The sequence below is a fragment of the Pelobates fuscus genome, chromosome 3, assembly GCF_036172605.1.
Source record: "Pelobates fuscus isolate aPelFus1 chromosome 3, aPelFus1.pri, whole genome shotgun sequence".
Lineage (NCBI taxonomy): Eukaryota > Metazoa > Chordata > Amphibia > Anura > Pelobatidae > Pelobates > Pelobates fuscus.
In genome coordinates, this window is record NC_086319.1 from 374,538,295 (window position 1) to 374,557,195 (window position 18,901).

The 18,901-nt window shown below is 39.8% G+C and overlaps 14 non-coding genes across 14 annotated transcripts; all 14 read right to left on the reverse strand.

Moving 5' to 3' along the window:
- Nucleotides 1-872: 872 nt before the first annotated feature.
- On the reverse strand, nt 873-945 carry TRNAM-CAU (transfer RNA methionine (anticodon CAU)). The gene has a single exon. It is a non-coding gene; the product is annotated as a tRNA-Met (tRNA).
- Nucleotides 946-1,772: 827 nt separating this feature from the next.
- On the reverse strand, nt 1,773-1,845 carry TRNAM-CAU (transfer RNA methionine (anticodon CAU)). Its single transcript has one exon. It is a non-coding gene; the product is annotated as a tRNA-Met (tRNA).
- Nucleotides 1,846-2,784: 939 nt separating this feature from the next.
- TRNAI-UAU (transfer RNA isoleucine (anticodon UAU)) lies at nt 2,785-2,857 on the reverse strand. Its single transcript has one exon. It is a non-coding gene; the product is annotated as a tRNA-Ile (tRNA).
- Nucleotides 2,858-4,357: 1,500 nt separating this feature from the next.
- On the reverse strand, nt 4,358-4,430 carry TRNAM-CAU (transfer RNA methionine (anticodon CAU)). Its single transcript has one exon. It is a non-coding gene; the product is annotated as a tRNA-Met (tRNA).
- Nucleotides 4,431-5,934: 1,504 nt separating this feature from the next.
- On the reverse strand, nt 5,935-6,007 carry TRNAM-CAU (transfer RNA methionine (anticodon CAU)). The gene has a single exon. It is a non-coding gene; the product is annotated as a tRNA-Met (tRNA).
- A 377-nt stretch (nt 6,008-6,384) lies between these two features.
- TRNAM-CAU (transfer RNA methionine (anticodon CAU)) lies at nt 6,385-6,457 on the reverse strand. Its single transcript has one exon. It is a non-coding gene; the product is annotated as a tRNA-Met (tRNA).
- Nucleotides 6,458-8,853: 2,396 nt separating this feature from the next.
- Nucleotides 8,854-8,926, reverse strand: TRNAM-CAU (transfer RNA methionine (anticodon CAU)). Its single transcript has one exon. It is a non-coding gene; the product is annotated as a tRNA-Met (tRNA).
- A 934-nt stretch (nt 8,927-9,860) lies between these two features.
- On the reverse strand, nt 9,861-9,933 carry TRNAM-CAU (transfer RNA methionine (anticodon CAU)). Its single transcript has one exon. It is a non-coding gene; the product is annotated as a tRNA-Met (tRNA).
- A 497-nt stretch (nt 9,934-10,430) lies between these two features.
- Nucleotides 10,431-10,503, reverse strand: TRNAM-CAU (transfer RNA methionine (anticodon CAU)). Its single transcript has one exon. It is a non-coding gene; the product is annotated as a tRNA-Met (tRNA).
- Nucleotides 10,504-11,441: 938 nt separating this feature from the next.
- TRNAM-CAU (transfer RNA methionine (anticodon CAU)) lies at nt 11,442-11,514 on the reverse strand. The gene has a single exon. It is a non-coding gene; the product is annotated as a tRNA-Met (tRNA).
- Nucleotides 11,515-12,898: 1,384 nt separating this feature from the next.
- On the reverse strand, nt 12,899-12,971 carry TRNAM-CAU (transfer RNA methionine (anticodon CAU)). The gene has a single exon. It is a non-coding gene; the product is annotated as a tRNA-Met (tRNA).
- A 489-nt stretch (nt 12,972-13,460) lies between these two features.
- Nucleotides 13,461-13,533, reverse strand: TRNAM-CAU (transfer RNA methionine (anticodon CAU)). Its single transcript has one exon. It is a non-coding gene; the product is annotated as a tRNA-Met (tRNA).
- Nucleotides 13,534-13,910: 377 nt separating this feature from the next.
- On the reverse strand, nt 13,911-13,983 carry TRNAM-CAU (transfer RNA methionine (anticodon CAU)). The gene has a single exon. It is a non-coding gene; the product is annotated as a tRNA-Met (tRNA).
- Nucleotides 13,984-17,869: 3,886 nt separating this feature from the next.
- Nucleotides 17,870-17,942, reverse strand: TRNAM-CAU (transfer RNA methionine (anticodon CAU)). Its single transcript has one exon. It is a non-coding gene; the product is annotated as a tRNA-Met (tRNA).
- Nucleotides 17,943-18,901: the final 959 nt, after the last annotated feature.

The following is an 18,901-nucleotide window of genomic DNA, read 5'->3' on the forward strand; positions in this document are numbered from 1 at the left end:
GATCGCGGTCACCGGCCACAGGGGGGGTTGCCTGGGGGGGCAGGCATCCCCCCCGACCGCGATCTGCAGCGGGCGATTAGCGCCGGCCACGTGGGCGGCCATTATGGCGAGGACGTACTATTACGCCCGCCGGCGTTTAGAGCCGGTTCCTGCAGGGCGTAATAGTACGTCCTCCGGATTTAAGTGGTTAACATTTAATCCAATTAATGATGTTTATTTGTTATTATCTGATATTCAATGATGATGTCATTTTGCCTTTAAAAGGGTCTGCATACCCGTTTTTTAACCAGATGCCATTAAATTTTCTGAAGTGCTTTTAACCTGAACTCCATGTGTCAGTGTGAACTTACTTCTGCGTATACGCCATTTAATCATATCAGATTTGGACAGGAACAGCTAGACATTTAAACATATTTGTTTATTTCTAAATTAATCTACATCACTTCTGCACATTACACTAGTAGCATGGTTTCTTTATAATAAGCATAACAAAGGCATAGGACCTCGGCATATTTTATAAACATAGCTTTTGGGGTGCTTATATCATGAATTGAGTTTACCACGTGCTGTTTGTATCGTCTTTTAAATGCATGGGGAGGTGGAAAATGAAATTATGGAAAGGCGATCCCCAAGAAACATTTTGATGCTGAGCTTCTCTTTCATTCCAAGTTGAATGGGTTGCAGAGTGGCAAAAATTCATACTTGCGTAACAAGGAATATTCTTCAAAGTGTCCCATCCTCTAACTTGTCTAGATATAATTTCATGGAATTTTGCCAATGTATGGTCCTGTCCTGAAGGGATTGTTGCTCAAGGAAACTGTTTGATTGGTGTGAATGCATGCTGGATTTCTCTATTCCTTACAAAATATACATGCCCTGTGTGAGGATCGAACTCACGACCTTCAGATTATGAGACTGACGCGCTACCTACTGCGCTAACAAGGCAACTTGCACCATGGGTTTTTATAGTCTTCTGGGATACATGCATATAGTGAACGTTTGTTCTAAAATAAAATGAAATGGGTGTATATTCCAAAGGAGGAGGTGGAGGCTGAAATTATCGAAAGGCGATCCCCAAGACACATTTTGATGCTGAGCTTCTCTTTCATCCCAATTAGAATGGGTTGCAGAGTGGCAAAAATTCATACTGGAGTAACAAGGAATATTCTTCACACAAAGTGTCCCATCCTCTAACTTGTCTAGATATGATTTCATGAATTTTTGCCAATGTATGGTCCTGTCCTGAAGGGATTGTTGCTCAAGGAAACTGTTTGATTGGTGTGAACACATGCTGGATTTCTCTATTCCTTACAAAATATACATGCCCTGTGTGAGGATCAAACTCACGACCTTCATATTATGAGACTGACGCGCTACCTACTGCGCTAACAAGGCAACTTGCGCCATGGGTTTTTATAGTCTTCTGGGATACATGCATATAGTGAACGTTTGTTCTAAAACAAAATGAAATGGGTGTATATTACAAAGGAGGAGGTGGAGGCTGAAATTATCGAAAGGCGATCCCCAAGACACATTTTGATGCTGAGCTTCTCTTTCATCCCAATTAGAATGGGTTGCAGAGTGGCAAAAATTCATACTGGAGTAACAAGGAATATTCTTCACACAAAGTGTCCCATCCTCTAACTTGTCTAGATATGATTTCATGAAATTTTGCCAATGTATGGTCCTGTCCTGAAGGGATTGTTGCTCAAGGAAACTGTTTGATTGGTGTGAACACATGCTGTATTTCTCTATTTCTTACAAAATATACATGCCCTGTGTGAGGATCGAACTCACGACCTTCAGATTATGAGACTGACGCGCTACCTACTGCGCTAACAAGGCAACTTACGCCATGGTTTTTTATAGTCTGTTGGGATACATGAATATAGTGAACGTTTGTTCTAAAATAAAATGAAATGGGTGTATATTCCAAACAAGCTTTATAGCCTTCTCACACATTTGGGGCACCTATTCTAGTGCAGTTAATTAGTGTCATACTACTTGTTACAAACAAAAAAAATAGACAGCAGAATAGACACAGGGACTTAGAAATCAGGAGGCTGAAATTATCCAAAGGCAATCCCCAAGACACATTTTGATGCTGAGCTTCACTTTCATCCCAATTAGAATAGGTTGCAGAGTGGCAAAAATTCATACTTGCGAAACAAGGAATATTCTTCAAACAAAGTGTCCCATCCTCTAACTTGTCTAGATATGATTTCATGGAATTTTGCCAATGTATGGTCCTGTCCTGAAGGGATTGTTGCTCAAGGAAACTGTTTGATTGGTGTGAACACATGCTGGATTTCTCTATTCCTTACAAAATATACATGCCCTGTGTGAGGATCGAACTCACGACCTTCAGATTATGAGATTGACACGCTACCTACTGCGCTAACAAGGCAATTTGCGCCATGGGTTTTTACAGTCTTCTGGGATACATGCATATAGTGAACGTTTGTTCTAAAATAAAATGAAATGGGTGTATATTCCAAAGGAGGAGGTGGAGGCTGAAATTATCGAAAGGCGATCCCCAAGACACATTTTGATGCTGAGCTTCTCTTTCATCCCAATTAGAATGGGTTGCAGAGTGGCAAAAATTCATACTGGAGTAACAAGGAATATTCTACACACAAAGTGTCCCATCCTCTAACTTGTCTAGATATGATTTCATGCAATTTTGCCAATATATGGTCCTGTCCTGAAGGGATTGTTGCTCAAGGAAACTGTTTGATTGGTGTGAACACATGCTGGATTTCTCTATTCCTTACAAAATATACATGCCCTGTGTGAGGATCGAACTCACGACCTTCAGATTATAAGACTGACGCGCTACCAACTGCGCTAACAAGGCAACTTACGCCATGGGTTTTTATAGTCTTCTGGGATACATGAATATAGTGAACGTTTGTTCTAAAATAAAATAAAATGGGTGTATATTCCAAACAAGCTTTATAGCCTTCTCACACATTTGGGGCACCTATTCTAGTGCAGTTAATTAGTGTCATACTACTTGTTACAAACAAAAAAAATAGACAGCAGAATAGACACAGGGACTTAGAAATCAGGAGGCTGAAATTATCCAAAGGCGATCCCCAAGACACATTTTGATGCTGAGCTTCTCTTTCATCCCAATTAGAATGGGTTGCAGAGTGGCAAAAATTCATACTTGCGAAACAAGGAATATTTTTCAAACAAAGTGTCCCATCCTCTAACTTGTCTAGATATGATTTCATGGAATTTTGCAAATGTATGGTCCTGTCTTGTAGGGATTGTTGCTCAAGGAAACTGTTTGATTGGTGTGAACACATGCTGGATTTCTCTATTCCTTACAAAATATACATTCCCTGTGTGAGGATCGAACTCACAACCTTCAGATTATGAGACTGACGCGCTACCTACTGCGCTAACAAGGCAACTTACGCCACGTGTTTTATAGTTTTCTGGGATACATGAATATCGTGAACGTTTGTTCTAAAATAAAATGAAATGGGTGTATATTCCAAACAAGCTTTATAGCCTTCTCACACATTTGGGGCACCTATTCTAGTGCAGTTAATTAGTGTCATACTACTTGTTACAAACAAAAAAAATAGACAGCAGAATAGACACAGGGACTTAGAAATCAGGAGGCTGAAATTATCCAAAGGCGATCCCCAAGACACATTTTGATGCTGAGATTCTCTTTCATCCCAATTAGAATGGGTTGCAGAGTGGCAAAAATTCATACTTGCGAAACAAGGAATATTCTTCAAACAAAGTGTCCCATCCTCTAACTTGTCTAGATATGATTTCATGGAATTTTGCCAATGTATGGTCCTGTCCTGAAGGGATTGTTGCTCAAGGAAACTGTTTGATTGGTGTGAACACATGCTGGATTTCTCTATTCCTTACAAAATATACATGCCCTGTGTGAGGATCGAACTCACGACCTTCAGATTATGAGATTGACACGCTACCTACTGCGCTAACAAGGCAATTTGCGCCATGGGTTTTTACAGTCTTCTGGGATACATGCATATAGTGAACGTTTGTTCTAAAATAAAATGAAATGGGTTTATATTCCAAAGGAGGAGGTGGAGGCTGAAATTATCGAAAGGCGATCCCCAAGACACATTTTTATGCTGAGCTTCTCTTTCATCCCAATTAGAATGGGTTGCAGAGTGGCAAAAATTCATACTGGAGTAACAAGGAATATTCTTCACACAAAGTGTCCCATCCTCTAACTTGTCTAGATATGATTTCATGCAATTTTGCCAATATATGGTCCTGTCCTGAAGGGATTGTTGCTCAAGGAAACTGTTTGATTGGTGTGAACACATGCTGGATTTCTCTATTCCTTACAAAATATACATGCCCTGTGTGAGGATCGAACTCACGACCTTCAGATTATGAGACTGACGCGCTACCTACTGCGCTAACAAGGCAACTTACGCCAATGGTTTTTATAGTCTTCTGGGATACATGAATATAGTGAACGTTTGTTCTAAAATAAAATGAAATGGGTGTATATTCCAAACAAGCTTTATAGCCTTCTCACACATTTGGGGCACCTATTCTAGTGCAGTTAATTAGTGTCATACTACTTGTTACAAACAAAAAAAATAGACAGCAGAATAGACACAGGGACTTAGAAATCAGGAGGCTGAAATTATCCAAAGGTGATCCCCAAGACACATTTTGATGCTGAGCTTCTCTTTCATCCCAATTAGAATGGGTTGCAGAGTGGCAAAAATTCATACTTGCGAAACAAGGAATATTCTTCAAACAAAGTGTCCCATCCTCTAACTTGTCTAGATATGATTTCATGGAATTTTGCCAATGTATGGTCCTGTCCTGAAGGGATTGTTGCTCAAGGAAACTGTTTGATTGGTGTGAACACATGCTGGATTTCTCTATTTCTTACAAAATATACATGCCCTGTGCGAGGGTCGAAGTCACGACCTTCAGATTATGAGACTGACGCGCTACCTACTGCGCTAACAAGACAACTTGCGCCATGGGTTTTTATAGTCTTCTGGGATACATGCATATAGTGAACGTTTGTTCTAAAATAAAATGGGTGTATATTCCAAAGGAGGAGGTGGAGGCTGAAATTATCGAAAGGCGATACCCAAGACCCATTTTGATGCTGAGCTTCTCTTTCATCCCAATTAGAATGGGTTGCAGAGTGGCAAAAATTGATACTGGAGTAACAAGGAATATTCTTCACACAAAGTGTCCCATCCTCTAACTTGTCTAGATATGATTTCATGAAATTTTGCCAATATATGATCCTGTCCTGAAGGGATTGTTGCTCAAGGAAACTGTTTGATTGGTGTGAACACATGCTGGATTTCTCTATTCCTTACAAAATATACATGCCCTGTGTGAGGATCGAACTCACGACCTTCAGATTATGAAACTGACGCGCTACCTACTGCGCTAACAAGGCAACTTACGCCATGGGTTTTTATAGTTTTCTGGGATACATGAATATAGTGAACGTTTGTTCTAAAATAAAATGAAATGGGTGTATATTCCAAACAAGCTTTATAGCCTTCTCACACATTTGGGGCACCTATTCTAGTGCAGTTAATTAGTGTCATACTACTTGTTACAAACAAAAAAAATAGACAGCAGAATAGACACAGGGACTTAGAAATCAGGAGGCTGAAATTATCCAAAGGCGATCCCCAAGACACATTTTGATGCTGAGCTTCTCTTTCATCCCAATTAGAATGGGTTGCAGAGTGGCAAAAATTCATACTTGCGAAACAAGGAATATTCTTCAAACAAAGTGTCCCATCCTCTAACTTGTCTAGATATGATTTCATGGAATTTTGCCAATGTATGGTCCTGTCCTGAAGGGATTGTTGCTCAAGGAAACTGTTTGATTGGTGTGAACACATGCTGGATTTCTGGATTTCTCTATTTCTTACAAAATATACATGCCCTGTGTGAGGATCGAACTCACGACCTTCAGATTATGAGACTGACGCGCTACCTACTGCGCTAACAAGGCAACTTGCGCCATGGGTTTTTATAGTCTTCTGGGATACATGCATATAGTGAACGTTTGTTCTAAAATAAAATGAAATGGGTGTATATTCCAAAGGAGGAGGTGGAGGCTGAAATTATCGAAAGGCGATCCCCAAGACACATTTTGATGCTTAGCTTCTCTTTCATCCCAATTAGAATGGGTTGCAGAGTGGCAAAAATTCATACTGGAGTAACAAGGAATATTCTTCACACAAAGTGTCCCATCCTCTAACTTGTCTAGATATGATTTCATGGAATTTTGCCAATATATGGTCCTGTCCTGAAGGGATTGTTGCTCAAGGAAACTGTTTGATTGGTGTGAACACATGCTGGATTTCTCTATTTCTTTCAAAATATACATGCCCTGTGTGAGGATCGAACTCACGACCTTCAGATTATGAGACTGACGCGCTACCTACTGCGCTAACAAGGCAACTTGCGCCATGGGTTTTTATAGTCTTCTGGGATACATGCATATAGTGAACGTTTGTTCTAAAATAAAATGAAATGGGTGTATATTCCAAAGGAGGAGGCTGAAATTATCGAAAGGCGATCCCCAAAACACATTTTGATGCTGAGCTTCTCTTTCATCCCAATTGGAATGGGTTGCAGAGTGGCAAAAATTCAAACTGGAGTAACAAGGAGTATTCTTCACACAAAGTGTCCCATCCTCTAACTTGTCTAGATATGATTTCATGAAATTTTGCCAATATATGGTCCTGTCCTGAAGGGATTGGTTGCTCAAGGAAACTGTTTGATTGGTGTGAACACATGCTGGATTTCTCTATTCCTTACATAATATACATGCCCTGTGTGAGGATCGAACTCACGACCTTCAGATTATGAGACTGACGCGCTACCTACTGCACTAACAAGGCAACTTGCGCCATGGGTTTTTATAGTCTTCTGGGATACCTGCATATAGTGAACGTTTGTTCTAAAATAAAATGAAATGGGTGTATATTCCAAAGGAGGAGGTGGAGGCTGAAATTATCGAAAGGCGATCCCCAAGACACATTTTGATGCTGAGCTTCTCTTTCATCCCAATTAGGATGGGTTGCAGAGTGGCAAAAATTCATACTGGAGTAACAATGAATATTCTTCACACAAAGTGTCCCATCCTCTAACTTGTCTAGATATGATTTCATGAAATTTTGCCAATATATGGTCCTGTCCTGAAGGGATTGATGCTCAAGGAAACTGTTTGATTGGTGTGAACACATGCTGGATTTCTCTATTCCTTACAAAATATACATGCCCTGTGTGAGGATCGAACTCACGACCTTAAGATTATGAGACTGACGCGCTACCTACTGCGCTAACAAGGCAACTTACGCCATGGGTTTTTATAGTCTTCTGGGATACATGAATATAGTGAACGTTTGTTCTAAAATAAAATGAAATGGGTGTATATTCCAAACAAGCTTTATAGCCTTCTCACACATTTGGGGCACCTATTCTAGTGCAGTTAATTAGTGTCATACTACTTGTTACAAACAAAAAAAATAGACAGCAGAATAGACACAGGGACTTAGAAATCAGGAGGCTGAAATTATCCAAAGACGATCCCCAAGACACATTTTGATGCTGAGCTTCTCTTTCATCCCAATTAGAATGTGTTGCAGAGTGGCAAAAATTCATACTGGAGTAACAAGGAATATTCTTCACACAAAGTGTCCCATCCTCTAACTTGTCTAGATATGATTTCATGAAATTTTGCCAATATATGGTCCTGTCCTGAAGGGATTGTTGCTCAAGGAAACTGTTTGATTGGTGTGACCACATGCTGGAATTCTCTATTCCTTACAAAATATACATGCCCTGTGTGAGGATCGAACTCACGACCTTCAGATTATGAGATTGACACGCTACCTACTGCGCTAACAAGGCAACTTACGCCATGGGTTTTTAGAGTCTTCTGGGATACATGAATATAGTGAACGTTTGTTCTAAAATAAAATGAAATGGGTGTATATTCCAAACAAGCTTTATAGCCTTCTCACACATTTGGGGCACCTATTCTAGTGCAGTTAATTAGTGTCATACTACTTGTTACAAACAAAAAAAATAGACAGCAGAATAGACACAGGGACTTAGAAATCAGGAGGCTGAAATTATCCAAAGGCGATCCCCAAGACACATTTTGATGCTGAGATTCTCTTTCATCCCAATTAGAATGGGTTGCAGAGTGGCAAAAATTCATACTTGCGAAACAAGGAATATTCTTCAAACAAAGTGTCCCATCCTCTAACTTGTCTAGATATGATTTCATGGAATTTTGCCAATGTATGGTCCTGTCCTGAAGGGATTGTTGCTCAAGGAAACTGTTTGATTGGTGTGAACACATGCTGGATTTCTCTATTCCTTACAAAATATACATGCCCTGTGTGAGGATCGAACTCACGACCTTCAGATTATGAGATTGACACGCTACCTACTGCGCTAACAAGGCAATTTGCGCCATGGGTTTTTACAGTCTTCTGGGATACATGCATATAGTGAACGTTTGTTCTAAAATAAAATGAAATGGGTTTATATTCCAAAGGAGGAGGTGGAGGCTGAAATTATCGAAAGGCGATCCCCAAGACACATTTTTATGCTGAGCTTCTCTTTCATCCCAATTAGAATGGGTTGCAGAGTGGCAAAAATTCATACTGGAGTAACAAGGAATATTCTTCACACAAAGTGTCCCATCCTCTAACTTGTCTAGATATGATTTCATGCAATTTTGCCAATATATGGTCCTGTCCTGAAGGGATTGTTGCTCAAGGAAACTGTTTGATTGGTGTGAACACATGCTGGATTTCTCTATTCCTTACAAAATATACATGCCCTGTGTGAGGATCGAACTCACGACCTTCAGATTATGAGACTGACGCGCTACCTACTGCGCTAACAAGGCAACTTACGCCAATGGTTTTTATAGTCTTCTGGGATACATGAATATAGTGAACGTTTGTTCTAAAATAAAATGAAATGGGTGTATATTCCAAACAAGCTTTATAGCCTTCTCACACATTTGGGGCACCTATTCTAGTGCAGTTAATTAGTGTCATACTACTTGTTACAAACAAAAAAAATAGACAGCAGAATAGACACAGGGACTTAGAAATCAGGAGGCTGAAATTATCCAAAGGCGATCCCCAAGACACATTTTGATGCTGAGCTTCTCTTTCATCCCAATTAGAATGGGTTGCAGAGTGGCAAAAATTCATACTTGCGAAACAAGGAATATTCTTCAAACAAAGTGTCCCATCCTCTAACTTGTCTAGATATGATTTCATGGAATTTTGCCAATGTATGGTCCTGTCCTGAAGGGATTGTTGCTCAAGGAAACTGTTTGATTGGTGTGAACACATGCTGGATTTCTTTATTTCTTACAAAATATACATGCCCTGTGCGAGGATCGAAGTCACGACCTTCAGATTATGAGACTGACGCGCTACCTACTGCGCTAACAAGACAACTTGCGCCATGGGTTTTTATAGTCTTCTGGGATACATGCATATAGTGAACGTTTGTTCTAAAATAAAATGGGTGTATATTCCAAAGGAGGAGGTGGAGGCTGAAATTATCGAAAGGCGATACCCAAGACCCATTTTGATGCTGAGCTTCTCTTTCATCCCAATTAGAATGGGTTGCAGAGTGGCAAAAATTCATACTGGAGTAACAAGGAATATTCTTCACACAAAGTGTCCCATCCTCTAACTTGTCTAGATATGATTTCATGAAATTTTGCCAATATATGATCCTGTCCTGAAGGGATTGTTGCTCAAGGAAACTGTTTGATTGGTGTGAACACATGCTGGATTTCTCTATTCCTTACAAAATATACATGCCCTGTGTGAGGATCGAACTCACGACCTTCAGATTATGAGACTGACGCGCTACCTACTGCGCTAACAAGGCAACTTACGCCATGGGTTTTTATAGTTTTCTGGGATACATGAATATAGTGAACGTTTGTTCTAAAATAAAATGAAATGGGTGTATATTCCAAACAAGCTTTATAGCCTTCTCACACATTTGGGGCACCTATTCTAGTGCAGTTAATTAGTGTCATACTACTTGTTACAAACAAAAAAAATAGACAGCAGAATAGACACAGGGACTTAGAAATCAGGAGGCTGAAATTATCCAAAGGCGATCCCCAAGACACATTTTGATGCTGAGCTTCTCTTTCATCCCAATTAGAATGGGTTGCAGAGTGGCAAAAATTCATACTTGCGAAACAAGGAATATTCTTCAAACAAAGTGTCCCATCCTCTAACTTGTCTAGATATGATTTCATGGAATTTTGCCAATGTATGGTCCTGTCCTGAAGGGATTGTTGCTCAAGGAAACTGTTTGATTGGTGTGAACACATGCTGGATTTCTGGATTTCTCTATTTCTTACAAAATATACATGCCCTGTGTGAGGATCGAACTCACGACCTTCAGATTATGAGACTGACGCGCTACCTACTGCGCTAACAAGGCAACTTGCGCCATGGGTTTTTATAGTCTTCTGGGATACATGCATATAGTGAACGTTTGTTCTAAAAAAAATGAAATGGGTGTATATTCCAAAGGAGGAGGTGGAGGCTGAAATTATCGAAAGGCGATCCCCAAGACACATTTTGATGCTTAGCTTCTCTTTCATCCCAATTAGAATGGGTTGCAGAGTGGCAAAAATTCATACTGGAGTAACAAGGAATATTCTTCACACAAAGTGTCCCATCCTCTAACTTGTCTAGATATGATTTCATGAAATTTTGCCAATATATGGTCCTGTCCTGAAGGCATTGTTGCTCAAGGAAACTGTTTGATTGGTGTGAACATATGCTGGATTTCTCTATTCCTTACAAAATATACATGCCCTGTGTGAGGATCGAACTCACGACCTTCAAATTATGAGACTGACGCGCTACCTACTGCGCTAACAAGGCAACTTACGCCATGGGTTTTTATAGTCTTCTGGGATACATGAATATAGTGAACGTTTGTTCTAAAATAAAATGAAATGGGTGTATATTCCAAACAAGCTTTATAGCCTTCTCACACATTTGGGGCACCTATTCTAGTGCAGTTAATTAGTGTCATACTACTTGTTACAAACAAAAAAAATAGACAGCAGAATAGACACAGGGACTTAGAAATCAGGAGGCTGAAATTATCCAAAGGCGATCCCCAAGACACATTTTGATGCTGAGCTTCTCTTTCATCCCAATTAGAATGGGTTGCAGAGTGGCAAAAAGTCATACTGGAGTAACAAGGAATATTCTTCACACAAAGTGTCCCATCCTCTAACTTGTCTAGATAAGATTTCATGGAATTTTGCCAATATATGGTCCTGTCCTGAAGGGATTGTTGCTCAAGGAAACTGTTTGATTGGTGTGAACACATGCTGGATTTCTCTATTTCTTTCAAAATATACATGCCCTGTGTGAGGATCGAACTCACGACCTTCAGATTATGAGACTGACGCGCTACCTACTGCGCTAACAAGGCAACTTGCGCCATGGGTTTTTATAGTCTTCTGGGATACATGCATATAGTGAACGTTTGTTCTAAAATAAAATGAAATGGGTGTATATTCCAAAGGAGGAGGCTGAAATTATCGAAAGGCGATCCCCAAAACACATTTTGATGCTGAGCTTCTCTTTCATCCCAATTGGAATGGGTTGCAGAGTGGCAAAAATTCAAACTGGAGTAACAAGGAGTATTCTTCACACAAAGTGTCCCATCCTCTAACTTGTCTAGATATGATTTCATGAAATTTTGCCAATATATGGTCCTGTCCTGAAGGGATTGGTTGCTCAAGGAAACTGTTTGATTGGTGTGAACACATGCTGGATTTCTCTATTCCTTACATAATATACATGCCCTGTGTGAGGATCGAACTCACGACCTTCAGATTATGAGACTGACGCGCTACCTACTGCACTAACAAGGCAATATGCGCCATGGGTTTTTATAGTCTTCTGGGATACCTGCATATAGTGAACGTTTGTTCTAAAATAAAATGAAATGGGTGTATATTCCAAAGGAGGAGGTGGAGGCTGAAATTATCGAAAGGCGATCCCCAAGACACATTTTGATGCTGAGCTTCTCTTTCATCCCAATTAGGATGGGTTGCAGAGTGGCAAAAATTCATACTGGAGTAACAATGAATATTCTTCACACAAAGTGTCCCATCCTCTAACTTGTCTAGATATGATTTCATGAAATTTTGCCAATATATGGTCCTGTCCTGAAGGGATTGATGCTCAAGGAAACTGTTTGATTGGTGTGAACACATGCAGGATTTCTCTATTCCTTACAAAATATACATGCACTGTGTGAGGATCGAACTCACGACCTTAAGATTATGAGACTGACGCGCTACCTACTGCGCTAACAAGGCAACTTACGCCATGGGTTTTTATAGTCTTCTGGGATACATGAATATAGTGAACGTTTGTTCTAAAATAAAATGAAATGGGTGTATATTCCAAACAAGCTTTATAGCCTTCTCACACATTTGGGGCACCTATTCTAGTGCAGTTAATTAGTGTCATACTACTTGTTACAAACAAAAAAAATAGACAGCAGAATAGACACAGGGACTTAGAAATCAGGAGGCTGAAATTATCCAAAGACGATCCCCAAGACACATTTTGATGCTGAGCTTCTCTTTCATCCCAATTAGAATGTGTTGCAGAGTGGCAAAAATTCATACTGGAGTAACAAGGAATATTCTTCACACAAAGTGTCCCATCCTCTAACTTGTCTAGATATGATTTCATGAAATTTTGCCAATATATGGTCCTGTCCTGAAGGGATTGTTGCTCAAGGAAACTGTTTGATTGGTGTGACCACATGCTGGATTTCTCTATTCCTTACAAAATATACATGCCCTGTGTGAGGATCGAACTCACGACCTTCAGATTATGAGACTGACGCGCTACCTACTGCGCTAACAAGGCAACTTACGCCATGGGTTTTTATAGTTTTCTGGGATACATGAATATAGTGAACGTTTGTTCTAAAATAAAATGAAATGGGTGTATATTCCAAACAAGCTTTATAGCCTTCTCACACATTTGGGGCACCTATTCTAGTGCAGTTAATTAGTGTCATACTACTTGTTACAAACAAAAAAAATAGACAGCAGAATAGACACAGGGACTTAGAAATCAGGAGGCTGAAATTATCCAAAGGTGATCCCCAAGACACATTTTGATGCTGAGCTTCTCTTTCATCCCAATTAGAATGGGTTGCAGAGTGGCAAAAATTCATACTTGCGAAACAAGGAATATTCTTCAAACAAAGTGTCCCATCCTCTAACTTGTCTAGATATGATTTCATGGAATTTTGCAAATGTATGGTCCTGTCCTGAAGGGATTGTTGCTCAAGGAAACTGTTTGATTGGTGTGAACACATGCTGGATTTCTCTATTTCTTACAAAATATACATGCCCTGTGTGAGGATCGAACTCACGACCTTCAGATTATGAGACTGACGCGCTACCTACTGCGCTAACAAGGCAACTTGCGCCATATATTTTTATAGTCTTCAGGGATACATGCATATAGTGAACGTTTGTTCTAAAATAAAATGAAATGGGTGTATATTCCAAAGGAGGAGGTGGAGGCTGAAATTATCGAAAGGCGATCCCCAAGACACATTTTGATGCTGAGCTTCTCTTTCATCCCAATTAGAATGGGTTGCAGAGTGGCAAAAATTCATACTGGAGTAACAAGGAATATTCTTCACACAAAGTGTCCCATCCTCTAACTTGTCTAGATATGATTTCATGAAATTTTGCCAATATATGGTCCTGTCCTGAAGGGATTGTTGCGCAAGGAAACTGATTGATTGGTGTGAACACATGCTGGATTTCTCTATTCCATACAAAATATACATGCCCTGTGTGAGGATCGAACTCACGACCTTCAGATTATGAGACTGACGCGCTACCTACTGCGCTAACAAGGCAATTTACGCCATGGGTTTTTATAGTCTTCTGGGATACATGAATATAGTGAACGTTTGTTCTAAAATAAAATGAAATGGGTGTATATTCCAAACAAGCTTTATAGCCTTCTCACACATTTGGGGCACCTATTCTAGTGCAGTTAATTAGTGTCATACTACTTGTTACAAACAAAAAAAATAGACAGCAGAATAGACACAGGGACTTAGAAATCAGGAGGCTGAAATTATCCAAAGGCGATCCCCAAGACACATTTTGATGCTGAGCTTCTCTTTCATCCCAATTAGAATGGTTTGCAGAGTGGCAAAAATTCATACTTGCGAAACAAGGAATATTCTTCAAACAAAGTGTCCCATCCTCTAACTTGTCTAGATATGATTTCATGGAATTTTGCCAATGTATGGTCCTGTCCTGAAGGGATTGTTGCTCAAGGAAACTGTTTGATTGGTGTGAACACATGCTGGATTTCTCTATTTCTTACAAAATATACATGCCTTGTGTGAGGATCGAACTCACGACCTTCAGATAATGAGACTGACGCGCTACCTACTGCGCTAACAAGGCAACTTGCGCCATGGGTTTTTATAGTCTTCTGGGATACATGCATATAGTGAAGGTTTGTTCTAAAATAAAATGAAATGGGTGTATATTCCAAAGGAGGAGGTGGAGGCTGAAATTATCGAAAGGCGATCCCCAAGACACATTTTGATGCTGAGCTTCTCTTTCATCCCAATTAGAATGGGTTGCAGAGTGGCAAAAATTCATACTGGAGTAACAAGGAATATTCTTCACACAAAGTGTCCCATCCTCTAACTTGTCTAGATATGATTTCATGAAGTTTTGCCAATATATGGTCCTGTCCTGAAGGGATTGTTGCTCAAGGAAACTGTTTGATTGGTGTGAACACATGCTGGATTTCTCTATTCCTTACAAAATATATATGCCCTGTGTGCGGATCGAACTGACGACCTTCAGATTATGAGACTGACGCGCTACCTACTGCGCTAACAAGGCAACTTACACCATGGGTTTTTAGAGTCTTCTGGGATACATGAATATAGTGAACGTTTGTTCTAAAATAAAATGAAATGGGTGTATATTCCAAACAAGCTTTATAGCCTTCTCACACATTTGGGGCACCTATTCTAGTGCAGTTAATTAGTGTCATACTACTTGTTACAAACAAAAAAAATAGACAGCAGAATAGACACAGGGACTTAGAAATCAGGAGGCTGAAATTATCCAAAGGCGATCCCCAAGACACATTTTGATGCTGAGCTTCTCTTTCATCCCAATTAGAATGGGTTGCAGAGTGGCAAAAATTCATACTTGCGAAACAAGGAATATTCTTCAAACAAAGTGTCCCATCCTCTAACTTGTCTAGATATGATTTCATGGAATTTTGCCAATGTATGGTCCTGTCCTGAAGGGATTGTTGCTCAAGGAAACTGTTTGATTGGTGTGAACACATGCTGGATTTCTCTATTTCTTACAAAATATACATGCCCTGTGTGAGGATCGAACTCACGACCTTCAGATTATGAGACTGACGCTCTACCTACTGCGCTAACAAGGCAACTTGCGCCATGGGTTTTTATAGTCTTCTGGGATACATGCATATAGTGAACGTTTGTTCTAAAATAAAATGAAATGGGTGTATATTCCAAAGGAGGAGGTGGAGGCTGAAATTATCGAAAGGCGATCCCCAAGACACATTTTGATGCTGAGCTTCTCTTTCATCCCAATTAGAATGGGTTGCAGAGTGGCAAAAATTCATACTGGAGTAACAATGAATATTCTTCACACAAAGTGTCCCATCCTCTAACTTGTCTAGATATGATTTCATGAAATTTTGCCAATATATGGTCCTGTCCTGAAGGGATTGTTGCTCAAGGAAACTGTTTGATTGGTGTGAACACATGCTGGATTTCTCTATTTCTTACAAAATATACATGCCCTGTGTGAGGATCGAACTGACGACCTTCAGATTATGAGACTGACGCGCTACCTACTGCGCTAACAAGGCAACTTGCGCCATGGGTTATTATAGTCTTCTGGGATACCTGCATAGACACATTTTGATGCTGAGCTTCTCTTTCATCCCAATTAGAATGGGTTGCAGAGTGGCAAAAATTCATACTTGCGAAACAAGGAATATTCTTCACACAAAGTGTCCCATCCTCTAACTTGTCTAGATATGATTTCATGAAATGTTGCCAATATATGGTCCTGTCCTGAAGGGATTGTTGCTCAAGGAAACTGTTTGATTGGTGTGAACACATGCTGGATTTCTCTATTTCTTACAAAATATACATGCCCTTTGTGAGGATCGAACTCACGACCTTCAGATTATGAGACTGACGCGCTACCTACTGCGCTAACAAGGCAACTTACGCCAAAGGTTTTTATAGTCTTCAGGGATACATGCATATAGTGAACGTTTGTTCTAAAATAAAATGAAATGGGTGTATATTTCAAAGGAGGAGGTAGAGGCTGAAATTATCGAAAGGCGATCCCCAAGACACATTTTGATGCTGAGCTTCTCTTTCATCCCAATTAGAATGGGTTGCAGAGTGGCAAAAATTCATACTGGAGTAACAAGGAATATTCTTCACACAAAGTGTCCCATCCTCTAACTTGTCTAGATATGATTTCATGAAGTTTTGCCAATATATGGTCCTGTCCTGAAGGGATTGTTGCTCAAGGAAACTGTTTGATTGGTGTGAACACATGCTGGATTTCTCTATTCCTTACAAAATATATATGCCCTGTGTGAGGATCGAACTGACGACCTTCAGATTATGAGACTGACGCTCTACCTACTGCGCTAACAAGGCAACTTGCGCCATGGGTTTTTATAGTCTTCTGGGATACATGAATATAGTGAACGTTTGTTCTAAAATAAAATGAAATGGGTGTATATTCCAAACAAGCTTTATAGCCTTCTCACACATTTGGGGCACCTATTCTAGTGCAGTTAATTAGTGTCATACTTCTTGTTACAAACAAAAAAAATAGACAGCAGAATAGACACAGGGACTTAGAAATCAGGAGGCTGAAATTATCCAAAGGCGATCCCCAAGACACATTTTGATGCTGAGCTTCTCTTTCATCCCAATTAGAATGGGTTGCAGAGTGGCAAAAATTCATACTTGCGAAACAAGGAATATTCTTCACACAAAGTGTCCCATCCTCTAACTTGTCTAGATATGATTTTATGGAATTTTGCCAATGTATGGTCCTGTCCTGAAGGGATTGTTGCTCAAGGAAACTGTTTTATTGGTGTGAACACATGCTGGATTTCTCTATTTCTTACAAAATATACATTCCCTGTGTGAGGATTGAACTGACGACCTTCAGATTATGAGACTGACGCGCTACCTACTGCGCTAACAAGGCAACTTGCGCCATGGGTTTTTATAGTCTTCTGGGATACATGAATATAGTGAACGTTTGTTCTAAAATAAAATGAAATGGGTGTATATTCCAAACAAGCTTTATAGCCTTCTCACACATTTGGGGCACCTATTCTAGTGCAGTTAATTAGTGTCATACTACTTGTTACAAACAAAAAAAATAGACAGCAGAATAGACACAGGGACTTAGAAATCAGGAGGCTGAAATTATCCAAAGGCGATCCCCAAGACACATTTTGATGCTGAGCTTCTCTTTCATCCCAATTAGAATGGGTTGCAGAGTGGCAAAAATTCATACTTGCGAAACAAGGAATATTCTTCAAACAAAGTGTCCCATCCTCTAACTTGTCTAGATATGATTTCATGGAATTTTGCCAATGTATGGTCCTGTCCTGAAGGGATTGTTGCTCAAGGAAACTGTTTGATTGGTGTGAACACATGCTGGATTTCTCTATTTCTTACAAAATATACATGCCCTGTGTGAGGATCGAACTCACGACCTTCAGATTATGAGACTGACGCGCTACCTACTGCGCTAACAAGGCAACTTGCGCCATGGGTTTTTATAGTCTTCTGGGATACATGCATATAGTGAACGTTTGTTCTAAAATAAAATGAAATGGGTGTATATTCCAAAGGAGGAGGTGGAGGCTGAAATTATCGAAAGGCGATCCCCAAGACACATTTTGATGCTGAGCTTCTCTTTCATCCCAATTAGAATGGGTTGCAGAGTGGCAAAAATTCATACTGGAGTAACAAGGAATATTCTTCACACAAAGTGTCCCATCCTCTAACTTGTCTAGATATGATTTCATGAAATTTTGCCAATATATGGTCCTGTCCTGAAGGGATTGTTGCTCAAGGAAACTGTTTGATTGGTGTGAACACATGCTGGATTTCTCTATTCCTTACAAAATATATATGCCCTGTGTGAGGATCGAACTGACGACCTTCAGATTATGAGACTGACGCGCTACCTACTGCGCTAACAAGGCAACTTACGCCATGGGTTTTTATAGTCTTCTGGGATACATGAATATAGTGAACGTTTGTTCTAAAATAAAATGAAATGGGTGTATATTCCAAACAAGCTTTATAGCCTTCTCACACATTTGGGGCACCTATTCTAGTGCAGTTAATTACTGTCATACTACTTGTTATAAAAAAAAACAATAGACAGCAGAATAGACACAGGGACTTAGAAATCAGGAGGCTGAAATTATCCAAAGGCGATCCCCAAGACACATTTTGATGCTGAGCTTCTCTTTCATCCCAATTAGAATGGGTTGCAGAGTGGCAAAAATTCATACTTGCGAAACAAGGAATATTCTTCAAACAAAGTGTCCCATCCTCTAACTTGTCTAGATATGATTTCATGGAATTTTGCCAATGTATGGTCCTGTCCTGAAGGGATTATTGCTCAAGGAAACTGTTTGATTGGTGTGAACACATGCTGGATTTCTCTATTTCTTACAAAATATACATGCCCTGTGTGAGGATTGAA